Consider the following 3,671-nt stretch of genomic DNA (forward strand, 5'->3'; position numbering starts at 1 on the left):
GACTATAGGCGCCCACCACAGCGCCGGCCATTTTTTGGTTGCAGCCATCACTGTTGTTTGGCGGGCCCGGGCTGGGGATTTGAACCCACCACCTTAGGTGTATGTGGCTGGCGCCTTAGCCGCTTGAGCCACAGGCGCCGAGCCTTTTTTGTTCGTTTTTTGAGATAGTCTCAGTCACTCTGGGTAGAGTGCCATGGCATCATCGTAGCCTACAGCAACCTCAAACTCTTAAGTTGATAATCTCTTGCTCAGCTAGAAGAACCAAGCCACTCAGAGTTCTACATATGCAAGGAAAAGATAATTCTTCCAACAACCACATGAACTTTGAAGAGGAATCCAAGCTGTAGATAAAACCCCAGCCCTGGTTGATACATTGATTGTAGCTTTGTGATCAAGGTGAGATTTATATTTATAGTATCCCCCTTTGATGTGCAAAATACAGGCTTTGAACTTAGTGTTAAGGGATGTTTTTTCTCTGTGTCCTGTATGCCTCAGCTTCCAGAGTAGCTGGTGCCTACCACAAAACTGGGCTAGTTTTTCTATTTTTAGTAGATACAAGGTCTTGCTCTTGCTCAGGCTGGTCTGAAACTCCTGAGCTCAAGCAATCCACCACCCTAGGCCTCCCAGAGTGCTACGATTACAGGTGTGAGCCACCACCCCCGGCCACCTCAAGAGAATCTTGATTCACTTTTTCTGTACTTCACAATTTTCCAGCCCTGCTTATCTTTTTGTTTTTCTTCACCTTTAGGGCCTTTTGCACATGCTGTTTGCTGAGCCCGGAACACTCTTTTTTGCCTAGTTCTTACTCACCCTTCAAACATGAACTCAAAATCTCTGTCCGAGAAACTTCCACACGTGCTCCATGGCAGGTCCTCCTGATGTTTACAGCACCTGCCCCGAGCTAGTGGGGCCATCCCTTAGCCACTGCAGGTGTGGCTGCTGCTAACCAGCACACATGTGCACCTTTCTCCGGAGAATTGCCTTTGGCTGATGGGACGTGCCTTGCTGAAAGATGCCTGGAAGGTTGTTCATTTCTAAGTCAATTATGAAATAGTGTGGGGCAAAAAGGTTCAGCCTCTTCACATCTGAGTAGGGTAAACTCAGACCTATATTCATGCTCCAGATATTAGCAGGGTATGGCACTCTAGCCAGAGCAACAGGGCAAGACCCTGCCTCTAATATGTGTGTGTGTGTGTACACATATATATTGACTATAGTGTCAGGCTGCCTCAGGGTTCTGCCCAGGTTCCTCCCTGGGCCCGTCCTGCTGCCCTTACTCCCTTACAGTCTCTCCAGAGAGCATCCCCTTGCTGAATCCCCACTTCAGGCTCTGCTTCTAGAGAACCTGCCTAAGACATCCCCAGTACAAATGGCATTCCCCATTATTGTCTTGTGTATACCCTCTTTTCCTTCATCACACTTTTCAAAAATAAACAATTTTATATGTCTGTGGATTTATTCACTTTCTGAGATCAGACGAGATCAGGCACGTTCAGGATGGTACGGCCCTAGAAGGATTTATTCACTTTCTAAATGTTTCCCTGTCAGTTGTGAGATGGATGAGCTGTGCGCTCTGTGAAAGTGGAGACCACACCTTCTTCATCTTCCTCTGCGTCTCCAACACCAGCACCAGACCCAGCACCATGGGGAAGCTCCTCAGTTGGTGAATGGACGAGTGAGTAGGTAAATTCGGTGTCTTTCTTCAACCTGAGTACAGCTGACAGTGGCTATCATTCTCCCATTTTCTCTTAGACCATGACTTGCATGGCACTCAGATAGGCGTCCAAGTCCTCACCGAAGTTTAGCCTTTTGTTAGTACCCCCAGACTACCTCCAGCTCCTGTGCGTCTGCACCAAGCCGGGCATCTCTTCCCCCAGACACTGAGAAATAGCCTCTGCACTAACAATAATTCTTTTTATGATTCCAGTAAATTAATATGTCTGTATTTAATAGAGATTTTTATAGAAGCATGAGCCTTTTTAGCTTTGTTCCTTCATATCTAGATATATTTAGTCCCTAGTAGTTACAGGTACTGTTTTAGTTTCAGTGGCTATAGCGACTATGGGAAGCAGACACGATCCCTACTCTAATGAAATTCTGTGTCTACCAGGGAGACATAGACACTGACAATGAAACCAACCTAACACTGATGAGTGCCATGAGGCAAGTGAGGAATGGCAAGGAGTGCAGAGGTGCAGACACCCTCAGATAGAGTAGGCAGCGAAAGCCTCTTTCACCAGTGTCATCTGAGTTCACTGGATGCAAATTGTTATGTTATGATAATAGTCATGTTATAATAATTTACATAGTCATGTTGTAACAACAACATGGTAATAGTAAGGTCACTGTGTTTCTAAGTGGAAGCACTTAGAAAACTATGCTTCATTAACTTACATTCTTACTTCTTCTTCTTCTTTTTTTTTTTTAGACAGAGTCTCACTTTGTGCCCTGGGTAGAGGGCCATGGCATCATAGCTCACAACAACCTCAAACTCTTGGGCTCAAGCAATCCTCCCAAGTAGCTGGGACTGTAGATGTGACCTACAACGCCTGGCTAGTTTTTCTATTTTTAGTAGAGATGGGTCTTGTTCTTGCTCAGGCTGGCTGCAAACGCCTGAGTTCAAGCAATCCATCTGCCTTGGCCTCCCAGAGTGCTGGGATTATAGGCATGAGCCGCTATGCATGGCCACATTCTTGTTTCTTGAGAAGAACCAGAAGGAGAAAGAAAAGGAAAAGAAAATAGTTATGGCCAGTGGGTTGTATTTCTTCATTCTCCTTATGGTAATGAGAAAACTGAGGTTCAGGGGTCACTACCCAGGGTACAAATAAGTGAACCTAATCAAAGGCTTTCTAACACTAAAACTCCCTTTTCTCCCATTATACATATTTCTCTCTCTATTCTCTCTCATTGCTACTCTTATTTAAGAGTAAATGTTTGGGCTAAATATAGACTAAATATTTGGGCTAAATATAGATTAAACTTCTGTGTTTGAATAAATGTCTTAGCTAGATATAAACCTGAAAGTTCTATTAGCCTTATGAACAACTGTTAGACTACAGTATTTTACTGAAAATCTATAATATGTTGAAAAGTGATCCCACCATAAATAAAAGAAATTCATAGAAGATGATATCATTTTGTTGTTTTTTGGGTTTTTTTTTTTTTGAGACAGAGTCTCAAGCTGTCACCCTGGGTAGAGTGCTGTGGCGTCACAACTCACAGCAACCTCAAACTCTTGGGCTTGAGCAATTCTCTTGCCTCAGCCTCACAAGTAGCTAGGACTACCGGCACCTGCCATAGCACCCAGTTATTTTTGTTGTTGTTGTTGCAGTTGTCATTATTGTTGTTTTAGCTAGCCAGGGCCAGGTTCAAACCTGCCAGCCCTGGTGTATGGGGCTAGCACCCTACCCACTGAGCTACAGGCAGTGCCTATCATTTTGTTTTGTTCTGTTTTTGTGGTTTTTTTAAATTTTTGTTTTAGTTGTTAATTGATAACAACTAAGAAGTCCAGGCTCATGGACTTGACAGTGTGCTTTGTGTCTGGGACAAAGTCATCAGCGCTATTTATTTACTTTTTGATAAAAATGACAAGTTCGGCTCGGCGCCTGTGGCTCGAGTGGCTAAGGTGCCAGCCACATATACCTAAGGTGGTGGGTTCGAATCCAGCCTGG

Source organism: Otolemur garnettii, unplaced genomic scaffold (genome assembly GCF_000181295.1).
Source record: "Otolemur garnettii isolate 467f Iridium unplaced genomic scaffold, OtoGar3 scaffold00005, whole genome shotgun sequence".
NCBI lineage: Eukaryota > Metazoa > Chordata > Mammalia > Primates > Galagidae > Otolemur > Otolemur garnettii.